General features: G+C 34.5%; 1 protein-coding gene across 22 annotated transcripts in view; it reads right to left on the bottom strand.

The window, feature by feature from the left end:
* SORBS2 (sorbin and SH3 domain containing 2) overlaps window positions 1–25,348 on the bottom strand; it is a 303,227-nt gene that overhangs the window by 270,528 nt on the left and 7,351 nt on the right. The window contains exon 1 of one of the 22 annotated variants that reach the window (XM_074228813.1): window positions 16,705–16,715. The exons of the other annotated variants lie outside the window; for them this stretch is intronic. The gene's annotated coding sequence lies outside the window, so the exon portion shown is untranslated. Of the gene's footprint in view, window positions 1–16,704; window positions 16,716–25,348 lie in introns of those variants that run through there. 22 annotated transcript variants of the gene reach the window in all.

Here is a 25,348-nt window from a genome sequence, read left to right as displayed (position 1 = left end):
CCTAAAGGGACCTGAGGTCTTCTAGCCCAACCTTCTCTTTGTAAAGGATGAAGAAAGTAAAGCTCAGGGAGGTCATAAAAACAAGCAATTCAACTCATTGTTTTTTTTTTTTTTTTAGGTTTTTGCAAGGCAAATGGAGTTAAGTTGCTTGCCCAAAGCCACACAACTAGGTAATTATTAAGTATCTGAGGTCAAATATGAACTCAGATACTCCTGACTCCAGGGCCAGTGTGCTATCCACTGTACCACCTAGCCGCCCCCAACTCATTGTTTTCAATGAGTTATTTGTTAATACCTTCAGTCAAGCTATTTTTTGCAGTTAGATAATACCTACTAATTTGCAGAAGGACCAATTTGTAAATGGGGTGGGGAAATATGTATGACCTTCATGATGCATTAAGTAACACACTGGGCATCTTATTCTATATTTATTTTTGAATGCATTCCTGTTCAGACCTACCTCATTTCCTATCAAGACACTTTTTGTCTCAGGATTTTCAGTTATAGAGTTGAGGAAAAGCATCTTTCTCTGAATTATAATCTCTTCTGGTACTTCCAGTATTTGTGATAGGTTTTCTCAAATGAATATAATAATTATACATTCATTTGCCTGTACTCTTACTCAACTCTTTTAGACTGTTTTTTTTTCTCCCAGAAGAATATGATACTCTGTCATGATATCCTAATTATTTATTGCAGGTAGCTGATATAAATCTTTTGTGATTAGAGTTGTTGATGAGGATTATATACTGCAGACTGTAAATATTACTAGACATTTGTACCATCTGGCTCTCTACAGGAAATATCTGATCATGTTTGTCATGGAGTTTATGAGAAAAATGGGCATAAAAAAGAATGCCAGCCAACCAGAAAGTTGGATCTTCTGGGGGGGGGTGTAATTTTGTAAAGCAACTGACCCCTTTCTGTGAACCCATTGTGGGTACCAAGTGTAAACATACAGTGCAGGAAGGATTAGAGCTTGAAAAAATTAGGGCAGCTAGGTGGCGTAATGGATAAAGCACCGGCCTTGGAGTCAGGAGTACCTGGGTTCAAATGTGGTTTCATACACTTAATAATTACCTAGCTGTGTGGCCTTGGGCAAGCCACTTAAACCCGTTTGCCTTGCAAAAAAAAAAATTGAAGACATTTTCTAACTTGTTTCTCAAAAAGTAACAAATATATCTTTCATGGTTCCCTTCTGTTGCAAAGGAGGTAGGTTCAATTTGCAAAATGGGAGTTAAGAAACTTGGACTCTCTCCTTGGGCAGGTTGAGGCACCCAGGTTACACAGTATTTCAGATGGAGACCTTCCTGGAGTCAGGAAGACCCAGGTTCAAATCCTGTCTCAAGGGGTGGCTAGGTGGCTAAGAGGATAGAGCACCTGCCTTGGAGTCAGGAGTACCTGAGCTCAAATCCAACTTCAGACACTTAATAATTACCTAGCTGTGTGGCCTTGGGCAAGTCATTTAACTCCATTTGCCTTGCAAAAACCTAAAAATAAACAAACAAACAAACAAACAAATCTTGTCTCAGATACAAATTAACTATGTGACCCTGGACAAGTTGGTTATCCTCTATCTGACTCACCTTGCTCAACTGTAAAATAGGGATCTTTAGATTCCTACCTCACAAAGTTGTTGTGAGGATCAAATGAGATATCTGTAAAGTATTTAGCATATATTAAGGACTTAATAAATAAATAAATACTTGTTCTCTTCCCTTTTTTTTAGTTTTTTTTTTTTTCAAGGCAATAGGATTAAGTGGCTTGCCCAAGGCCACACAGCTAGGTAATTATTAAGTGTCTGAGGTCTGATTTGAACTCAGGTAGTCCTGACTCCAGGGCCAGTGCTCTATCCACTGTGCCACCTAGCTACCTCTCCCTTCCCTTTTTTTTGCTAGCAAAGTTGCCTTAACTTGTGGCTCAATTTTATCAATCAGGAGATGGCTAGAAGGGAACTTGCTACTTTGATAAAGAAATCTGTGGGAGTTTTAGGAATTTTCGGTTTTGAAATCATCCAGGAGATGATATTGTATGGAAAGTGGATGATTCTTTTGAGGAGTTTAACATATACAAACACACAAATACACATATACACACCATCTTTAGTGAATACAACAGGAAATTTACTGTCAATCTGAAATAAACACAACAGTCATTTCTGTAGTCTTTCATTCCATCATCACACAGTTGAGAAGAAAGTCTACGAAGTGACTTTGAAGTCCTTCGACCCAAAGAACTAGGAAAGGACAACAGAGGATCAACAACAGGCAGATAGGTCAGAGATGCAAAGAACTAAAGGTCACCCTGGAACAAAAGAGCAAAATTCTCTTCTTCCCTACTACGAGAATCCAGAAGTAGCTCATGTTGACCTGGTCTTATATTGCTCTGGGTCAGCAACTCCAGCCTACTACAAAAAGGGAAACCAGGGATTTTACTGTTGCCAATATCCTTTCTTCTTTAGTTCTTTCCCTATTCCTTGTTGTAGCTTCACTGATTATTTCAAAGCTTTCCAGTGCAATTTTTATTAACTTTAATGGGTTTTCATTCTTAATGATTCTCTAAATGCCTATCCCTCTGTCTCTCTGTTTCATGCTGGGTATCTTCTAATGAAGTTACAGATTATGGTTACAGGTAGCAAGAAGAGAGTTTTGTTTTTTTTTGAGAAGAGCATCTATCTTTTCAAGAAGGCAATTTAACAGGGGTCAAGCATTTTGACTGTTCTTACTTGAAAAGATGAAGGCAGGTATAGACTGAGTCCCTGAAGAAATTATTTCTTTGATAGACAATTTCCTTTCAAACAATTCTCTTAAAATAATTCTTCCCACTTGTTTGATTCTAAATTAGAATTGAACTGTCTTCTAGAAGAACTGAGAAGGTTTTGCATAAGTCTAGTTGCTATGATTTTCCAGGTGTCTTGTGTGGTCTCAGGTGATGGAATGAGGGGGTTGCATGGGAGTTGGATTGGGAGAAGAGGGAAGATTAATTTATCTGAGCCTGAGAGTTACCATAGACTCAGTACACCATATATGCAACAGGGATTGCTGATAAAACATATATATATATATATATATATATATATATTTTAATATATATATATATATGTAAAGAATAGCTTCACTACCACTAAACTTGTGACTGAGACTTCATCTACTTACCCATATAATGAGGACAACAATGCTCCCATCATGTATATGACAGTATTTATATAAATATCAATTGATAAAAATAAATATCAATTATAATATCAAATTGATAAAAATATTGATATAAAAATAAAATGACATCACAAACATAAGGAACATCTAAGGAGGAAACTGCCTCTGCCAATGCAGAGAGATAGAATAGTCTGTGAGACTTATCATGGTCAATGAAAGGTTAAACAATTAAACTAGGGTTACATGGTCAGTATGTATCTGAGGCAAAGATGAAACCCAGGTTTCCTGACTCCTGGCTGGCTCTCTATTCATTAAGCATGGAAGCTCTTAAATTCTGTATGTGTGTGAACTTATATCCATGCGCACATCGACATATATGCAAATGCATAAAACATATATTATGCAAAACAATATACACATATACATCTTAATGCATAATGTACATCATGTATAACACATTACACATACTTATACATAGGGGCGGCTAGGTGGCGCAATGGATAGAGCACTGGCCCTGGAGTCAGGAGGACCTGAGTTCAAATCCGGCCTCAGACACTTAATAATTACCTAGCTGTGGGCAAGTCAGATGCTTAATAATTACCTGCCTTGGACAAGTCAGTTAACCCCATTGCCTTGCAAAACCCTAACCCCCCCCATGTTTATACATATGTATATTCACACATGTATATACAATATAACAAACATCATGTATAATGCACATATGTATATAAAAGAAACTAACACAAATATACATACAAATAGATGCATGCCTACATCTATCATATGATGTACGTGTGCACATATGTATTTATACATATCTAATGTAGACATTGTATATATGTACAAAAGTAGACAGGCAGATTTCATTAAGAGAAATTGAAAAAACCCACAGAAATTTTGACCCAACCTCAAAGAGAGAATTACCAAATCTAAGTTTTCAAGCACTCTTTCAAAGGCATAAGTATTAAGGACAGTTACATCCAGGAAGACATTATTCCTTTCCTAAAAAAAAATGACAATTATTGTGCAGAATATAGTTCTCATTGCTGAAGCAATAGGTACATATGGTTTATAACCCTGCCTTATTTAGTAAAGGAAAATGGGTAAGGCCTAAGGATGCATAGTGGAATGTAATTTTAAAAAGGACTAAAAAAAAAAGCTGAAAATATAAAGCAGGAACCCTCATTGTTTATCATGCTCTTATTAAACACTTTGCACTCGTTCAGAAAACTTTAAACAAGGACGCATCAATGGAGATTACATGATTTAAAAATCTAAATACAAAGATGAAATTTGTAAATGTTATTGATGAAGTGGTTTTTAAAATATTATTTGCAGCTTGTTATATAATTAATTTGAAGATGACACTTCATTTAGAAGATTTCCAGTTTTGACTTCATAAAATGTTAAATGCTAATACAGTTTTACTGAAAAGCTGACATTTCAGTCTTTGCCCAAATTTTCAAAATTAATGTTTCATTATATGGTTGAAATATAGGTTAAAAACATGAAAGCCATATAATGACTTTACCAAAAAACAACTTTAACACAAATTTTTGCTTGATTTTAGGAGTCCCAGATGCCTCGATATTTTGGGTAGTCTCAGGCAATGGGAAGAGGAAGATGTGTAGGAGTTTCAACAAAAAACCAAAACATTAACAACCCATCACCCATTGATTTTTTTGAGACTGTTTTGCAATAAAGACTCAAATAAAAGCCATGTTTCCTCCTTGGACATTCCTTACCAAGTCTTGTTATTTTGGTCTAAAAAAAGCATTTCTCATTTTAAAAAAAAGTCTGCATTCCCCACCCCCACCCCCCGATTTATAAGTCAATTTAAATTAGCTATATGTTTGGGAGGTCCCAGTGAGGGTGAGGAGAGAAAGAATAATTATTTTTCTAGGAGTAGAACTAAAGTATAATTCAGAATTTTCAGTCAATTATAAGCATAGTTCCATTATATTTTTAATGTTAAATTGTTACACACATTCTATATAATTTGAGAGAGTAGGATAAAGAATGCATGAATGAATCAAAAGAAAAAATACAGAAAAATCTCTATCAAAATACCCATAAATACAATACCAAAATTTTGGAATATTATTAAAAAGAAATTTAATGTAAACTGAGAAAATAAATGTTTTCACTATGGCAATTCTTGTTAATACTGTATTTTTTTTTAGTGGCTTCTTATTAAGTACCAGAATTTAATCTAACAAATCAAAAACAAGTAATTCAACTCAATAAATTTTCAGAAAGAAGCAATGCATTGTCTTATCTCTAAACTATGGTCTATTTGTTCTTTTTTTTAATGTTTTTTAAAATTTATTTAAGGCAATGGGGGTTAAGTGACTTGCCCAAGGTCACATAGCTAGGCAATTATTAAATGTCTGAGGCTAGATATGAACTCAGGTACTCCTGGCTCCAGGGTCAGAGCTTTATCCACTGTACCACCTAACTGCCCTTATATTTTTTCCTAAACATAAATAAAATACATATTCATATGCCACTTATATGCAGATTTTTTACTTGCATTGTTCCCAAAATACATAAAATAGAAACATAAACTAAGAGCCAGAGAGCTTATTCATAAGCTTTTCATTTTCATTTATTTTATTCCAAACATTAATTCAATTGTATTAGGCCATAAACAATGGATTTAAAAAAAAACTGGGGTAGAAAAAAGCCTACAAAGGGCATTACTCTACTGATGCCATTTAGCCATTGCTATATCATGAACGACTCTTCATATCATGACCTTTTCACTATATATCATGCTTCTTTTCACTTGCTTCCTCATATAAGAAACAAGGAAGTTGGTCTAAATTCCTTTAAAGTACTTTAAAGCTTCAAGTTCTATGTTTCTACAAAGTTTACATTCCTAGACTAATATTAAACATTTATTTGGTTAAAAGACATATGACTCTAGAGTATCAGAGGAATAGGCTCTGAAGACAAAGAAGGATTTGGACACTGACATCAAGACTCTCCTGAAAGATAACTAATATTCAATACTACTGAGCCGAGGGTCACGTTCTTATGGGCTACATGCCAGAGAACTTTAAGGGCAAGGAATGCATGAAACATGAAAGTGATTTTCTAGGAATATGTAGAATGGATGCCATTTCAAAACAAACTTTGAAGGTGAAGCTAGAAGAGAGTGGGAGAGATGGGATGTGGGGAAGGTCACCACCAAGAGAATAATCTTTTACCTAGAGCCTATAATTGCAGTCATATATGGAGGTGATGTGATGGCCAACTTAACTGTAAGGCAAGTATCTGTCCAGTTGAACCAATGAGTAACCACTGTGTAAGTTGTGTTAGGATGAAGTTTCTAAAAGGGTTCAAGCCAAGAGCAAGAATTCCTTCTGTCAGGCATTACTGACTGTAATATGTGAGTGAATCATCACCTCCTAAATAGATAGATAGATAAATATGTACAAATATAGATGCCTATGCATATGCATACTAATAATATAAATATAATAACAAACTGTAATATATGAAATTATAATTTCCTTCAAATTATGTATATGAACACACTGATTAATATAAATATATTAACTAAGCCTTTATATAAAATCATTACCTATCTCAAAAATATATAGTTTAATATAATTTAAACCATCACCTCTCTCAAATTTATATATTTGACTTAAATGTCTTATTAGAATTAAGTAATATATACATCAATTCTATTACTATTTTGAAATATAAGCATATTATATTCTAATAATATAATATGTTCTATTCAAATATATGAATATATTTAGGGAGGTGATAGTTTTATAGATTAATTAAATTTAAAGGTTCTAAATATATTGAGGTTTTAGTTAATATATTTATCCATTAATATATCAATAGTTATATTATTGGTTTCTAAACTAATATTAATATAATTATAATAACTTTATTGGATAATTATTAATAAAATATTAGAATTAAATATTAAATATACTTTTTAAAAGGCAGCACAGACTAGTAGATAGAGAATCTACCTCATTTGAAAGACCTGTATCAAGTCCTGCTTCTGATTCTGACCAAGTGTTTTTCAGAGTCTCATAATTCTTTATGACTATAAGTGGAAGAGTACCTTCATAGAAAAATTTTCCCCAATGGGTATTCCCTATACCAGGGATGTCAAACTCAAGTAGAAATTGGACCAATGAAACATACATAAAGATCTCTTCAGGTCACAGATTAATTTAGAAAACCCCATATTAACATTATCTATTTTCAACTGAATATCACTCCTACTGAAAATATTAAATATTTTCTATTTACATTTTTTGGTGCTTTTTGTAAAAAGCAAAAAGTAATGGGGTTAAGTGACTTGCCCAAGGTAATTAGCTAGGTAATTAAGTGGCTGAGGCTGGATTTGAATTCAGGTCCTCTTGACCCCAGGTCCGCTCTATTTAACTGCATCATCCACTGTACTATCCCCAATTACGTTTTAATCTTCACAGGCTAGAACTAAGTATTATGTTCTCTGCCCCATACTAATAAAATTACTTACTAGCTTTTGCAATTGGAGATAATGTTCCTACTGACTTCACAAGGTTGTTTAAGGATCCAATTTAAAATAAGCTGTTGTGTTTTTTTGCCACCATTCATGTTGCTATATCTAAAGATGATAGTAATAGCTAGCATTCATGTTAGTGGCTAGGTGGTGAAGGAGTATTGAAGATCTGAGTTCAAACCTAGTCTCAGATACTAGTTGTGTGACCCTGAGCAAGTCACTTAACCAGCTCATCTGTAAAATGAGTTGGTGAAAGGAATGGCAAACCACTTGGCATCTTTGCCAAGAAAACCCTAAATGGAGTCAGATATGACTGAAGCAAGAGCATTCATGTAGCGCTTATTTATATATTATATGGGTACATTTTAATATATAATATATATCTAAGCATATAATTTATTCCTACATAAATTACATAATATATATTATATATAAGTATTTTATGTATGGATTATATATTGAGCTGGAGAAGGAAATGGTAAACCCCTCCAATATCCTTTCCATGAAAATGCTAAAAGGGGTCATGACATTAGGCATGACTGAAATTGAAATGCCTGAACAACATGTCCATAAAAGACAGAAAAACAATTTATGCGTCCTCTCTTTCTGGCTTGATAGTACCTTCTAAATGGGCACTATCTTAGCAATAATGTTCATGCATCCTCCATGCTAATGAAATAGCAATATAACATATATAGACCATAAAGGCTTGCAACATGCTTAACATGACTTATTTTGTCTGATTCTCAAACAACTCTGTAAGGTTAATGTGACCATTATCATGCCCTTTTTACCGATGAGGAAACTGAGGCTCAGTGAGATTAAATGATTTGGCCAGGGGTCAAGCTAATAAGTTCCTTAAGCAAAGTCTATAAAAACAAGAGTCCTAGCAAGGAACTCCAAAGACAGTACTTGATGGACAAAAGACATAAAGGAAACCAAGACCTTCTTTTGCTCAAGCTACAATAAAAGAAAATTCCAGATTTCATACTCTGTTGGTTGTACAATGACCTTTACTAGTTGGAACTAGAAGCTCTTAAGCTGATCCTTGTACTCTCAGAGTGAGTAGTGAGTCCCCTAATGGCCTCTATGAGATTCTTTTGGGCGTATGCCATGAGAAGAAGCCAGGAAAGGTCAATTCAGTAGAGGGCAGTATTGATGCGCAGGTAAGGTCACTACAGAGAGAGATGGGAGCAGTGAAGGAACACAATGGAGAGCCCACTAGGAGAGAAACTCTCCTAAATTGGCCATCAGTAACAGAAAAGAATACTCAGTGAGGAAATTGGGAGTCCTGTAATTCACATGAATAATGTGATTTGAAAAAATTTTTAATTTTTTAAAATTCTTTTTCCTTGTATGAATAATTTATTGATTTATATTTATTTAATTAATAGATTGCATAATGTTATCAATAATTTACTAATAATTGCTAAATTAAAATTAATGTTCTTACAGTATGAAATCAATTCAAGGTTAGCAGACTATCCACTTAGATTTTTCTGAGATTTCTGGACTGAATCAATGGAAATTCAAACTTAACCTCCCAAGTTGTCTCTGAGTTTCAAAATTATAAAAATTGTGTCCTTTTGTTACTGTGGGTAATTCTAGTCACACAAACTGAAAATGCATATTATTTAGTAGACAGTTTCGAGATGGAAAGGTATCAGGTTCAATCATTCATTTTATAGAAGAGGAAACTGAGACACAGAGAAAGTAAATGACTTGCCCAGGGATATACACATAATGAGAATCTTGAACAGGATTTGAACTCAGGTTTTCTGGACTCCAAATCTACCCAAAAAATATGACCTGGTAGTCAGTCTTTTACAGATGAACCTCTCTAAACTAGGCTAGTTGGTAGCACATAGGACAGACCACCAAATTTGGAATCAGGAAGACTTGTATTCATGAGTTCAAATTTGACTTCAGTCTCTTATTAGCTGTGTTTTTCCTAGGCAAGTCATTCAGCCCTATTTGCCTTAGTTTCCTCATCTGCAAAATGATATGGAAAAAATGGTAAACCACACCAATACCCTTGCCTTGAAAACCAAAGGGGGTCATGAAAAATCAGACATGATTGAAATTGAATCAATTGAACAACATGTCCATAAATGGCAGAAAAACATTTTATGGGCCCTCTTTATAAGGCTTTGTAGCTTGGTAGTATCTTCAAAAGGTGAACTATATTAGCAATAACATCTAAGCATCCAAGGTCACCCAATGCTAATGAATAACTGGAGTAAGAATTTAGTGGGGGCACAGTGGGATGTGCTAGAAGCTCAGGTGGGCCAGGGTACATCAGTGAGCATTTGGGTAGGAGGTAGAGCAAGCTATGTGAAGTCATGGAACTCTAAATCAAGGCTACCAGAGCACAGCAGTTTTGGAAGAAGGCATGACAAGTTTGGAGGAAGAATGTATTTGAAGTCACGGACACTACCTTTGAATCTAAGTTCTGTTACTTGTTACCCTGACATACTGTAGGTAAATCACTATGGGTCTCAGTTCCCTTATCTATAAATTTAAAGATGATTTTTAAGGTTCATTTCCATTCTATGATTTTATTATCATCTCACCCCAACAGAAACTAAAGGAAAAAAAGGAGAAAAAAGGCCATTCCCTCAGTCTATCTATACAAAGGACTGTTTGATGGTATGAAAGTCCCTCCCTGGGAGATGGTTCTGCCTTAGCAATTTGGAATAAACTTTACCAAGATTTAAAATATCCATTGTATAAAACAAGGAGATACACAAAATATCAGACAAATACTGCAGATCTTCATTTCCAAAGCAACTCTATTCTATGATAGGATGACTTGCTGAGTTTGCCCCACATGCTTGTCATGATATTTTGGTTTATTTTTGTAATTACCTTCTGTGATTAATCTTGCAAGGAATGAAAGATAAGGAGAATTTATGTTGCGGTGACTGCTGAGTTCCCAGGCAGTAGGCATAAAGAAAAGGATGGGCTGGAAATATCCTAGTGAATAGGGCCGGAGACTTCAGGAGCACTGCTAAAACTAGTAATTATGGCAGAGTCCCTTTCTCTCCTTAAAGACAGAGATCTTTGTAGTAAAACTCAAGATCTCTGGGTGCTTCTTCTTTTCAAAAGGATTCTATATTTAAACATACCTTTGTGACCTCCAAATTAGACAGTGACAGTCAACTCTATGTTCAGTTTACACAAAAGCTGACCCAAGAATATGAGCCATGTGGAGGAGATGATGACTGTATTCTATCTCACAGCATAAATATCTACTTGGGTCTGAATAAAGTTCAAGGTATTGTCTCTAGAGAACAAAGCTCTATACATCTTTCAGGAGTACGTAACTGAGGTAGCTAGGTGGAGCAGTGGATAGAAACAGGAAACCCAAGTGCAAATTCAATCTGATATTTACTAGCTTGTATAACCTTGGGCAAATCACTTAACCTGCATTTGCCTCGGTTTCTTCAAATGTAAAATGGGGATAATAACACTTAACTAGAAGGACTGCTATGAAGATGAAATGAGATAACACTTGTCAAATGGGCTTATCACAATGCCTGTAATGTGGATAGTAGTTTATAGATACTTATTCCCTTCCTTTCCCTGGGGAGGAATGGCCATGACAAAGAGGTCTAAGATTGAAGGGATAATGGATGAGGAGGGAAAATCAATTATCAAACAATCAACAAGAGTTTATTAAGAGTCCCATGCAATAATTATAGCAAAATACGTACAAAATAAATGCAAGGTACTTTGGGCAGAAGGGATTTTGAAAGGCAAACTTGAGTACGGATTGCATTCCAGGTATGGCCCATGATCTTAGGGAGCCCCTAAGCACTTCAAAAATATATAAGAATGTTTCTAATTTCTATGTATGAATCATACGTGCCAAGTAGAGACAGAATCATAATTTAAGGGATGGATGGAAGGAAGTTGAAGAGGTATAGCTATTGCATTTGGGTTTACTTGGGGACTAATGGAAAAAGGCTTCATGGAAAAGAGAAAGGAAATATGGCATAATGGAAAGAGCTCTGGACTTGGGAAGTCCAAAGACCTAAGTCTCAAGAGAAATTTGTGGAGTTTATTACAGATAGGATGACTTTTCAATTAGGAGTTGAACTGTATTTATGACCTCAAAGGTTCATTTTAAACTCACAGTCTATGTTTGGATGATGTTGTATTGGATGGGGACTATTATGTCACCACTCAACTTAAAAGGATCAATTCCTCTTATAAAATTTTAAAAGTTTTTTTGAAAATTCTAAGGGAAATGCAATTATGATTCTTTGGCAATTATCTTTGAAAATGGGTACTAAAGCTCAAATTACAAAGTAAAGAAACAAACCTTTTAAAAACAAATAATTTGAGCTTTCAACCTAACTTTTTATTCAACTAACTTTTAGTTCAACCTAACTTTTAATGAGTTGTTTTATAATATTGAGTTCATAAAGTATGTCAATGAAGTCATACACCTGTTATAATTTTAGAAGAAACAATTTAGCAATTATTTTGAGAAACTGGCAAAATATTTTTAAATAAAATGTAAAATTTAATTAAATTAATTATATAAATTTTAAAAAAATTATTGATGTACTTCATATGAAAAAATTCCACTTGCAAATTATTCCCTGATTATAACACCTTGTTGAACTCTCAAAATTATGGGAATTTCTGATCACAAAAGGGATTCAAGGTTCATTTAGTGCCACTTCAAGTTTATGGGCCTTTGAATTGGTGGGTGGAGAAGCTGATGAATAAGAAATGACCCAAATCCCCTGCTTTTTATGACTTTTTAAACATTAACTCATATTCCATCAGCCAAGAAATATATCTCACACAGAAATGCCTAAAACTAACAAAGCCTACAGTGAATATGCTATTTCTTAAGGGAATTTAAATAACAAACCCTATTGAATTCTGAATCATTAAAGGTGCATCTAGTAAAACACTATTTAAACCTAACAAGGCAAACAAAAAAATCATCCTTGCCTTAGTAAAAACATGATATTTGTGCTTTGAAGATGACCTAACTTACTGAGCTCTTTCATGTCACTATTCAACCAGTCAGTGTGTTAGTTATACTTCCTAGCTTGGTAAAGAATTATTTATAAAGCATATTTCTGTAAATTTAATAAATTCTTTTAGCCATATTCACTTGATAAAAAAAGAATATTTAATAGTCCAAACCAAATCTTGGACTACATTAAAAGAACAACTTTTAAGAATAAGGACATAGTCCCACTGTAATCTTTCATCCTCAGATGACCTTTGGAGAAGGTGTTCTCATCTAGACACCTCATTTTGAGGAGAACACTGATAGAAAACAACCAGGAGGGTGAAGAGCCTTGAGTCCATACCATATAAAGATGAGTTGATGGAGGTAGGGATACTTGGCTTAGAGAAGAAACCTCATGAGGATACTCTAGCTGTTTTCAAGTTGGAAGGACTGTCTGTGTAAGACAGGTTTGAAGTTGATCTGCTTGGCAGAGAACAAGTGATGGAAGTAAAAAAAGAGATAAATTGAGCTTATTTTAGGGGAAGGTTTATTAACAATGAGAATTGTTTAAAGGAGAATGACTTATCTTTGGATGAAGAGGGTTTTCTTATCATCGGAGATCATCAAGTCAAGATTGGATGATCATTTGCCAGACATGCTGGGCAGGAGGTCCTTTTTTGGATTTGGGTCAAACTAGAGTCCTTAAGGAAATGGTGAGATGCTGTGATTATCAATCAGAAAAACTCGAGACTCAGAAGACTTGATATGAATTTGAGCTTGGATATTTCCTAACAATGACTGTGGATGAGTTCCTCTGATATCATTCCCTTTTCAATAAAATTTCACTATAAATTCCATAGTCTCCAACTTCCTACCTGTCATCTCCATCCAGATGGTCTCATGGAACCTATGACTCAATATATCAGAAGCCAACATCATTTGTTCTTGATATGCCCATTTTTTTGAATTTTACTCTTCCTATCTGTGACACTAGTTTCCAAAGTTTTTGTTATGTTTGACATTTGCCTCTCCCCAGCTTCTCATTTGGATTTCAAATTCTAAATCTCTACATATTTAACATATATTAAATATACATGTTACTATACACATAACATTATCAGATCCTATTGATCCCATCTCTACAAATCTGAGATTCTGAACCCTCTATTTACCACAGGTACCAACCAAAGACTCAGACTCTGACTGTATATTTTCCATAAGAGGTCTGTGTGGCTCTCCTCTCTCCCAAATTAAATCCATCTTATAAATTACTGTTAGATTATCTGTAAATTTTTCACTATATCTCAACAAATTCAAAATGAATAAAAGGCTGAGTATAGAAAGATAACAACAATAAGAAGAAAAGAGGAGTCTAGAAAGCTATATTTTTCACATCTTTAGTCAGGGAGAAATTGCACCAAGATTCTAAAAAATCATAAAGAACAAAAATGATAACATTGAATACATAATGTTAAAAAGGCTTTCAAGGGTAAAAAGATCAAATCAATGCAGTTAGAATAAGAATAAAATTTATGGATAGTAAGAAAAATTCACAGATGAATTTACATTAACATATAAATGTTCAAAGAATATAAATTTTCAAAAGTTTTATAAGCAATAAATAACTGCCTAAAATGTCTTAAAAATCACTAATGATCACAGAGGGACAGATAGATGAAGCAGTGGATATTCTGGACCTGGGGGTCAGAAAAAAACAAGTTCAAATCTGACCTCAGATACTTATTAGCTGTGTGACCCTAGGCAGGTCATTTAACTCAGTTTCTTCATATACAGAATAAGCTGGAGAAGAAAATGTAAACTATTCAAGAATCTTTGCCAAAAAAAACCCAACCTCAAATAGAATCATGAAAAGTCATATACAACTGAAATGACTGAACAAATAGGTGTGCCAATGAAAATGTGAAAATAAAGAATACTTACTTGGTAACCATTTATCTTGAGATCTCTCCATATATACTATGATAATCCTCTGAATCTATATTTTCTGGCAACAATACTTGCCTTTTTCAACTCTTGCCACTTGGGATAAGACTATTTTGGAATAGCAGTAGACTTACACAAAAAAAAAACAGTTTCTCAACCCAAATGGCTAATTCTCTAAAGAACTCAGTCATTAGTATATTTAAGTTGACTTTATTGCAATGATTAATTAGAAAAATGGTCATTTACTTAAAAGACTAGCTAAGAAAAAAGACATGGGGCTTATTAAATTGTTCCTGTCTAATTTCTTGACCAGTCACACAGTTTTAAATTCTAAACCTTAAAAATATCATAGAAGTAAGGCAACCGGGGCAGCTAGGTAGCATAGCCTGGAATCAGGAAGACCTGAGTTCAAATTCAACCTCAAACACTCACTTGTTATGTGACCTTGGGCTAGTCACTTAATCCTGTTTGCTTCAGTTTTCTTCAGTAAAATGGGCTGGAAAAGGAAATGGCAAAACATTCCATTATCTTCCAAGAAATCCCCAGGAGTGGATTTCTATCCTCCTAGGTGGAGGAGGTTAGAGAGTACTAGCCCTGGAATCAGTAGGACCTGAGTTCAAATCCTTAGGCTGTTTGACCTTGGGTAAGTCACTTATCCCCATTGCCTTGCAAAAGCAAAAACAACAACAACAAAAGAAATCTCTGGGGTCATGAAGAATTGCACACAACTGAATAACAACAAAAGGTAATTAGACAAGTCATTTTTCTAACCATTTTCTGTGTTTTTTTTTAACTAAATAAAAAACATAACCAAGAAAAAGCTGAGGCATGTTTATGGAGAAAACTTCCTCTCATACCCTTCCCCTAATTTCTTCTGAATCTGAGACCCTAAGATTGGGAAAGCATAAAGGCTTTGCCAGAGGCTCCCTGGCTAAATGAAAAAGTACATAACATCTTCCCTAGGAGCAGCTATGAAGTTGACTTAGCCTGTTGTTCATTTTTTTCTTATCTATAAAATGAAATGCCTCAACTCCAAGGGTGGGTTAGAAATAGAAATTAATAAAATGACTGGTTCCTAAAAACCAGACATTATATGAATGGAAACCATTCATCAGGGAAATATTTTTATGCTTACCATCTTTTAGTTTTTGCCAGCTATTGTTAAGTTTTCATTCCAAAGAGGCTGTGAAATTTTGTTGTATATCTTTGCCACCACTCATCTTAAGGAAAGGGAGAAGGTTGAAGTTCAAGGTTCTAAGATAACTGTGAGCAGATAATTCCCTTCTCTTTAACTGAGATGCCTTCAAAAATAGAATGGCTTTGGTTAGTTGATCTAATAAAAATGATCTAACAAAAAGTTAATCTAATAAAAGGGAGATGGCTAGCACCCCTTGCTTTACCTTTTCTGGTTTTGGTTTTGGTTTCTTGAGACTTGATCTCCTACATTATGCAGGCAGCCACTCACTGATCTGATTCCATTTGTACTTGACATTGGAGCTGTGACCTGCTCAATTTCTGTGCTGGTTCTCCCCTCCTGCTCCCAGGGGCTACTGAATTGGTGCCAGATTTATGTGGACACCTGAACAGCTTAGCCTACTGTAGTTTAGAACTCCCTAGTTCAAGAGAGACACCAGTTTCAGTCTCCCTAGGGATTATTGGCATATGTCACCACAACTGAGATAAATAGTTTTAAGAATCAGTTAATAAAATATTCAAAATATTTTGAGAAAATAGTGTACTAATGAAAAATATTTTATGCACCCAGATATATACAAATTACAGAGTTTGAACCATTGTTCCTATGTAAGCAATTCATGTCAAAGTCAAGAAGGCGGTGATACAGAGTCATAGCACTACAAATCAGGACTTCAAATTATGTCTAATAAAGTAAATGAAATATACACACAGCATGCCTAAGAAAAATTGGTCTTATATTTCAGGATCTATCATAATCTGAGTCAATGATCCAGAAAATACATTTTCCCCAAATATATACCTTCCCTTAGGGGCGGCTAGGTGGCACAGTGGATAGAGCACTGGCCCTGGAGTCAGGAGTACCTGAGTTCAAATCTGACCTCAGACACTTAATAATTACCTAGCCGTGTGGCCTCGGGCAAACCACTTAATTCCATTGCCTTGCGAAAAACTAAAAAAAACAAAAAGACAAACAAATATATACCTTCCCCAAATTAATATCAGGTTTTGGCAAAGAGAAATTCATGCCCTACTAGTCTGAATTCTTTCCTGATCATGAGTTAGCAGTTAAAAGTATAGCAGAGATTAAGCTTTGAAAAACAATTATATGAAGGTTTTAATGGAGTTAGTTCTTTGGATTGTTACTTTTTTCATTTTTTTTTTGCAAGGCAATGGAGTTAAGTGACTTGCCCAAGGTCACCTGGCTAGGTAATTATTAAATGGTTGAGGCCACATTTGAATCAGGAACTCCTGATTCTAGGGCCCATGCTCTATCCCTTGCACCACTTAGCTGTCCTAACTATTTTCTATTATAAAAAACAAACTGGTATCTTAAAAAGAATCATTTTGACACTAGATTTAACAACATAGTGCATACACATACACACAATAAAACTTTAGTTATAGTTATCTCCCCTTTCCCCTTTCTTTTTGAATTATTATTCCTCCTCATGTTGAAATTTGAATAGAACACATTTGAGTAACGGTCTCCTAGTATTATTAGCTTAAGTTATTTTCCATTGGTGTATCTTAGTCAGCTTTTGTTTCCCAGAATTAGTCCCTCAACAATTCAATGAATCATGATTTTCATGGGTTCTTCTTCCAATCATAGAGATTAAAATCTATCTTTGTCTTATTATTTATGCAATTTTTGTTCATGTTTCCCCTCTATTTCCCAGTAAATTCATCATAAAGGATTTAAGCAACATTTCACAATAATAGTAAAAACTTTTAAATATTAGTAAGTAAAGTAAAAACTTTATTTTTATTCATTAATAGAAAACCTTCTTTTCTAGTTCTTGATAATGGCATTCCTTATTTCTACCAATGATATCTCTTTTTACCAATGATAATTTACAGGGTTTTTTTAATTGTTTTTGCAAGGCAAGTGCAAAGTGACTTGCCTAAGGTCACACAGCTAGGCAATTATTAAGTGTCTGAGGCTCGATTTGAACTCAGGTCCTCCTGACTCCAGGGCTGGTGCCATTGTGCCACCTAGCAGCCTGGACCATTTTGATTTCATTGTGATTGAGATGGTCCATCATTCACAGTCATTTACTAGGAAAATGATGATATTTAAAGAATGGATTTTTTAGAGGAGGATGCAAATACATCATAATTTTGTCCTCCTAATCAATTCTAGGCCCTTCTCATTGAATCTTGACAGTGTCTGAGTAAGACATATTTATTGGTGGATTAGTTTTCTAAGCTGCAATATGCATTTTTTAAAAGCTTTTCTTTTCTTGATTTGCTACCAAATCAAATCTCTCATTGAAAAGGTCCTGAATTGGGTCTTGATCCTTGACAGAATCAACAAATAATTATCTATGAGCAAGACAGCTTATTTTTAAAAATCTTTTTTTTTTTTTTGCAAGGCAAATGGGATTAAATGGCTTGCCCGAGGCCACACAGCTAGGTAATTATTTAGTGTCTGAGGCTGGATTTGAACTCAGGTACTCCTTACTCCAGGGCCAGTGCTCTATCCACTGTGACACCTAGCTGCCCCTATGAGCAAGACATCTTACAAAACCTCATGATGTATTTATTGGTCCATTTTTCCATTTGAACTTTTTAAGGGAAATCTCTTAGGCTACTATATAGTGACCAAGTTTTTTCTAATCTGTGCCCCAGTTGATATGGATGATCAGAGGATCGATTAACAAAATTATCTCTCTGGTATCTTGAGAAATACTGTTACATCTTTACATTTATATGAAGTTGCACCTATTTGTAGGAGAAATCTTCCAAAAAAAATATTTACTCAGAAAGTCACTTGACGCATAGCAGGTTGTTAATAAATGCTGGCTGACTGTTTATGGTTCTCATGGGACTTTGAAGATGTGTTTTACTAGAGATGTTATCTAGGAAAGTCAATTGCCTTCTTATATTTTCAATAAAGGAACATTCAAATATATGCACAGATCAGACACATAAAAATTTAATAGATATGATTAAGAATAGCTGGTATTACTATTATTGAATAGGATAATTAAGAAAATATCAATAACTATCAAGCTACAGTATATCCTTTTTCCCCATTTCTATAAAATCTTTATAGAAATAGTCTGAAATGTTTGCTTCCTTAACTGTCTTCTGACTTCCTTGGCTTTCTTCAAGTTCCAACTAAAATCCCACCTTCTACTGGAAGCTTTTTTCCATCTTTTCTAATTCTAATGTTTCCTCACTTTCTGATTATTTTTTATTTATCTTCTACTTAGCTTGGTTGTATATTTAGTTGTTTATATAGTCTTCTCCCCCATTAGATTGTAAACTCCTTGAGGGTAGGGATGGTCTTTTTCTTTCTTTGTATCCCCAGTGTTTAGCAGCAGTTCTAATATACTGTAGGAATTTCAAAAAATATCTATTGAGTAATCTACACATGCAGATTGAGTATGCACAATAAAAATATGAATAGGAAACAGGTAGGTTTTGACAAAAAGAAATCTATAGTAGATCACAACTTTGCAGATACATAAATGACTAAAAATTTGAGTATAAAACACCATTGCATCAATTGTGTTCACCACAAAAACAAAAACAACAAACAACAATTGATTTGGTAGAACAAAATGTCACTCCTAAAGGATTTTGTCTAGCAAAGTATTCTAAGTGCATATTTTTTAAAAATTCTACAAGTTGTCATGAAATGTTCAGTCACTTTAGGGGTACTCATTAAGATATCAAAGGAATACATGCTTATATGTGTTTATATATGTATATATTTATACATATATGATTTAATTTCTCTCTATGCACATAGACAGATACACATACATATTTCTGTATAGATGAAATAGATGAAATGTAGCCATCATATGTTCAGATATAATTCAGATATCCAGAAACCAGAGGTACTCTTCTTAATATTTTTTAAAAAGGGTAATGTGCAAATCATGTATACATGAATACATAGCTGCATATAGGTATTTGGGGAAGCCAAGTGGCACAGGAGATAGAACACTAAGTCTGAAGTCAGGAAGAGTCATCTTCCTGAGTTCAAATCCAACCTTGGACACTTACTAACTTTTAATCCTATTTGACTAAGTTTCTTCATCTATGAAATGAGATAGAGAAGGAAATGATAAACTATTCCAGTATCTCTGCCAAGTAAACTTCAAATCAATCAGATATGACATATATTATATATATATATGTATGTATGTATGCATATAGAAACACAAATACATACACAAGCATACACACATGCATATACACACACACACACACACACACACACACACACACACATATACACAAACACACATATATTCTTTAAAAATAGTTAAAGATAGGGGCGGCTAGGTGGTGCAGTGGACAGAGCACCGGCCCTGGAGTCAGGAGTACCTGGGTTCAAATCCGTCTCAGACCTCAGACACTTAATAATTACCTAGTTGTGTGGCCTTGGGCAAGCCACTTAACCCCATTTGCCTTGCAAAAACCTAAAAAAAATAGTTAAAGATAGTACAGAAAAAATGATAGTTTGGGGAATTTTTGTTTTTGTAACCTCATTGGTTTACCTTTTCTTTTAATGGAACTTTCAGATCAAGGGTTTAATGAATTTCAGTAATGTGTGGAACATAGTTTGAATACTTAAAAGCATAATGATCTAAAATGAACCAATGAAGTGGAAGAAGCAGACTACTGCCATCAGCAGGTGGTATTTTTCCTGACAGGACTTTGGTTCCCACAAATTTTCATTGTGAGATCTTTAAGAGGAACTAAATGCATCTGAAGGATATATCTACCCACTGATAGAAGCAGGTAAAGAGACTTCTAACCTTTTGCTTAAGTGAAGAGTCAACATATATGCTAATGAAAATTCATCAGCAAAATTTAAAAAGCACCATCATGGCAAGAATTCTCATTTCAATAATAATGACTAACATTTGCAGTCAGGCTTTACAATTCAAAATTTTATTTGCATAATGCCACCTGATTCTCATGATAACCTGTAAGTTAGGAGCTAAAGTTATTCTGATCCACATTTTACAGCTAGGTAAACTGAGGTTCAGACAGTTGAGTGATTTGCCTATCTTTCTAATTTAACTCTAAGACTTCATTTCCTGTGCCATGATGCTCATGTTTCCTGTCTAGTTATTAAACATGATCTTTGTATTATCACATTTTTTCATCTAGAGAACTATTTTTGCTGAAGTTCCCTAGATTTCCTAGCACTAAACTGTAAACCAGATTATAGCCTTGAGAAGATGCCAAACTACTGGAAGTATTTTGAAATGTTTAATATCTGATGGCTTTTTGCTGCCCCTATTCCTCAGTTCATCTATCTCAATTTGTTTTTGTTTGTTTGTTTTTTGTTATCAGAGAAAGGATTTGAAAACAGGAATTCTTTCTCTCTGAACATGTAATGTCCCTCCAATCTTATAGGGACATTGTTATCCCATTTAGGAGAGCATAAGAAAGAATTTTTTCACTATTATTATATACCTTCTACTGATGAATTCAGCTGAATAGATGATAGAGCACCAGCCCTGTAGTCAGGAGTACCTGAGTTCAAATCAGACCTCAGACACTTAATAATTACCTAGCTGTGTGGCTTTGGGCAAGCCACTTAACCCCAGTGTATTGCAAAAACATAAAAAAAAGATTCTATAGAAATCAATTTTTAAAAGAAAAAAGGAAAACATAACTGGAAAAAAAATGAAGTCATCAATCAAGCTTACAAAGCATTAGGGGAAAAATTATGTTTTAAATTTTAATATGGGAGGGAATGAGAAGAAAGAAAAATTTAGAACCTTTGGGTTTTTAGAACCATGAAACTCTGGGAGTTAAATATGCTTGCAATATATGACTCAGAAATATGAAAAATAAGATATGAGATCTGACACCTGATCACAATACATTTGAATAGATACAGAACAGTTTTGTAAGACAATTTGAGAGGGAAACCTTACCCTCATACTTGCAATTTAAATCTTGGTTTAATTCTCATCCTTTCAAGTCTTCTCTAGATATTCCCTTCTTCTCTGCATTCCTTGTCTTTAATTTTGCTTTATCTGCTAGTTCCTATCCCTTTGTCTCAGAAGAGGTCCAAGATTCTTTCAACCTTTAAAAAAACACTAACTACAGCCTTCCATGTCCTCAAACCACAGACCTGTACAAACTCAGTCAACTCCTAGAAAAGGTTATTTGAACAATGTCTCTACTTCCTTTTCCTCTGTCCTTTGCTACCTGCTTTTCAGGTTTAGCAGACTATCACTGCTCCTTCCAAAGTTACCAATGATCTCTAAACTGCCAAATCTGATGGTCTTTTCTCAGTTCTCTTTCTTGACCTATCTGCAGTAAGACTTTTTGGATATCCTCTTTATAAGGCTAGGGAATAAACTTGTGATATCATTGGTACAGAGATCTCCAGGCTCTTCCCAAAAGAAAACTGATGTTAGACTACCCTGTCCTGATTCTTCTTGGTCCTCATTCTCCCATCCCCTAATCTGAGGTGCACCCAAGTTTCTCTCCTGGGTTCTCTTTTTTCCTATATCTACATACAATCTCCTTCTGGGATATCATTAGCTCCCACTGGTTTAATCATCATTTGTGTGCAGTGACTCCTGGATCTATATACCTATGCCAAGTTTCTCCTGAGCTCTGGTCCCATATCATCAATTGTACCTCAACATCTCTGAATGATCCATAAACATCTTGCAACACACATCTAAAAGAGATCATTCTCTTCTCTCCTCAAACCCTTCCCTCTTCCAAAGTTCCCTATTTCTGCTAATGACCCCATCATTCTCCTAGTTTTTGATGTTTGTAAACTTGATATTATCTTCAACAGCTAACTCTCCCTTACCATACATTTCTAGTCATTTGCCAGATATTTCCATTTCTACCTCCAAAATATATTTCACATCTGCCCCCATTTTCTGGTAGCACAGCTACCATTTTGCTGAAGGTTTTGATTTCCTCTCTCTTGAACAAATTCAATGACTTGATTGGTAACCTTGCTAAATGGATTTTTTTTCTGAAAAAACTTCAGTGACTCTCTGGGGCAATCCCCTAATACATCCCTCTAGGATCAAAAATAAATTTCTTTTTAAAACTCTATAACTTGACTCTAATCTTTCTTTTTTCAGTCATTTCAATCCTGTCCAACTCTTTATCAACGCATTTAATGTTTTCTTGGCAAAGACACTGAGGTGGTTTGCCATTTTTAATTCCTGTTCATTTGACAGATGAAGAAACCAAGACCGATAGGGTTAAGTAACTTGCCCAGGGTTAAATGGTAAAAGTCTGAGACTGCATTTACACTGAAGTCCTCCTAACTCTAGGGCCAGCTCTCATTTCACTTCTTCACCTAGCTGCTATGTGATGTTGAGGAAATAATTGAATCTCAGAACTCTAGGAAAATTTCTCTTGCAGAGAAGATGCCTAACCTATATTGTTTGGGGGTTTCTTCACCTAGGAATTTCCAAAAATTCTAGGCTAGCCCTAGCCAGAACATAAGCATTTTGAAAGCAAGAAATGTTTCTTTTTGTTTGTTTTAGTTTTTGTGCCCCAGGGTTCAGCACAAGGTCTGGCACCTAACAAAGGAGATCTAACAGAACTCTTGTTTCCTCACGGGTAGAATGAGGGGCTTCTACCAGATCACCTCTAATGTCCTTTCCAGGGTGAAACCTAAAAATCATATGACTGGTTCATTGAGTTAAACTTTTACTATTAGTTATGGTATGTTTTTATTCCTAAACGTTATGCAACAATTAATTAAATGGAATTGGAACAATCAAATTTAAAGTCAAAAGGAAAGACTTGTCTTTAGTTTTTTTCCAGATCTTTATTCAAAGTAATTAATCTGAATGGGAATTAGCCTGAAGAATTCTCATTTAACCACTGTAGATACTACTCACAATTCTTTAGAATTTCTTAGGGCATTTTTTAAGAAGGGTATTCAAATATATAGATAGATAGATAGATACATAAATGTATATATGTGTATATAGACATTTAAATATTTGATTTATGTATTTAAAATCATATATAATATAAAATATAGAAATATCCATCATATATTGCATATAATATGAAACATACAATGTATTACATATGTGTGTATGTGTACATATATGCATGCATGTATAAACATATATGTTATTCTGATAGTCTTTTACTGAACCTATTGGACAAAGATAATTCAGTGAATTCAAAATGCTTTTGTTTTGATGGTAATACTTCAAATTCATGGCACTATCATGTTATTAGTTATCTGAGGTTATAACAAAATAAAATAATTCTTGCCCTCAAGGAGCTTCCCATTCATCAAAAATAGACAAGGTATATAGAATAAATACAAATAAATATAAGTTAGTTAAGTACAAGATAGCTAGGGAGGGAAGGATCAGGAAGAAATTTATGAGGTCATGTATAAAGAAGTATAAAGGAAGAAAACCCAAGATCTAGGAGAGAGAGGGGCAGAAACAGGAAGCTTGAATGAGTAATCAATCTACTGTAGAAGATAGAAGAAGTGCAAATTAAGAAAAACTAAAAGAAAGGAAGAGATTGGAGAGTTTGAAAGGGTTTTGAAGCATAGAAAAAGAGGAGCTCAGAGCTTCAAACTTCAATCATCATCTAATTGACTGCATAATTAAATTAAAGCAGCATGCATTACAATCAGTTAGGACATCCATAAAACAATCCTCTTACAAGAATATGTTGAATCACTTGTACAAAAATATTCATAGCGGTCCTGTTTGTGGTGGCAAAGAACTGGAAATTGAATGAATATCCATAAATTGGGGAATGGCTTAATAAACTATGGTATATATGTATGTCATGGAACACTATTGTTCTATTAGAAACCAGGAGGGATGGGAATTCAGGGAAGCTTGGAAGGATTTGCATGAACTGAAGCTGAGCAAGAAGAGCAGAACCAGAATACTGTGTATCCTAACAGCAACACGAGGATGATGATCAACCTTAATGGACTTGCTCATTGCATCAGTGCAGCAATCAGGCACAATTTTGAGATATCTGTGATGGAGAATGCCATCTGTATCCAGAGAAAGAATTGTGGAATTTTGCTATCTCTTATACTTTATTTTTTTCTCATCACATTCAACTTAGATCAATGTATACCATGGAAACAATGTAAAGACTACCAGACTGCCTTCTATGGGGGTGTGGTAAGAGATGGGGGGGAGGGAAGCGAGATTAGGGGAAACAATCATAAAATTCAAAATAAATAAATTTTAAAAATGTTGATCAATTTAAATAGAATATCATAGTTTAAAAGATCTTCAAAGGTCTATATTTTAACAGAAATCCACTTTATAATTCATCAGTAGTAATCCAGCTAAAAGATCTCTAATGAGAGAATCTTATTTCATCTTAAGGCAACCTACTACATTTCAGGGTAATTTTAAGTGTTGGAAAATCGTATCCTTATACCTGACCTACTACTCTAACTCCTTTACTTCATCCTCAAATGGTATCATCTCAGGGACTCTTGCCATCATGGTTGTCCTCTTCTGGACATATAATGCTAATGTACCGTCTTCCTTAAAAAATGAACACAGTACTTCAACTTTGGTGTCACCAGGTCAGAGA

Source organism: Macrotis lagotis, chromosome 3 (assembly GCF_037893015.1).
Source record: "Macrotis lagotis isolate mMagLag1 chromosome 3, bilby.v1.9.chrom.fasta, whole genome shotgun sequence".
Taxonomy (NCBI): domain Eukaryota; kingdom Metazoa; phylum Chordata; class Mammalia; order Peramelemorphia; family Peramelidae; genus Macrotis; species Macrotis lagotis.
This window is presented reverse-complemented; position numbering and strand designations above follow the sequence as displayed.